Genomic DNA, 296 nt, shown 5'->3' on the forward strand with positions numbered 1-296 from the left:
GCTACGGCGTAGGTCCGATGCAGAAGTATAAATCAGCCTTTACTAGGGGCGAGACGTGGGCTGATGACGTGATCGTTTCAGAAAATATACGGACTCTGGGACCCGGTTTCAAAAAATATCGGTTTCACTCTCCCAAAACACCGGATCCGTGTGGACGAAACGCCTATACGATACAAAATGTATGCGTATACAGCTAAACGCGTCTCCGTGTGGACAGGGCATCTGATGGAGGATCATGGGAAAGATTCAAAGATTCAGCCTTGCGCAGAGAACGCTTTAATACTGATCTACAGTAT

Source organism: Sinocyclocheilus anshuiensis, unplaced genomic scaffold, assembly GCF_001515605.1.
Source record: "Sinocyclocheilus anshuiensis isolate Anshui unplaced genomic scaffold, SAMN03320099.WGS_v1.1 scaffold38, whole genome shotgun sequence".
NCBI classification, from domain to species: domain Eukaryota; kingdom Metazoa; phylum Chordata; class Actinopteri; order Cypriniformes; family Cyprinidae; genus Sinocyclocheilus; species Sinocyclocheilus anshuiensis.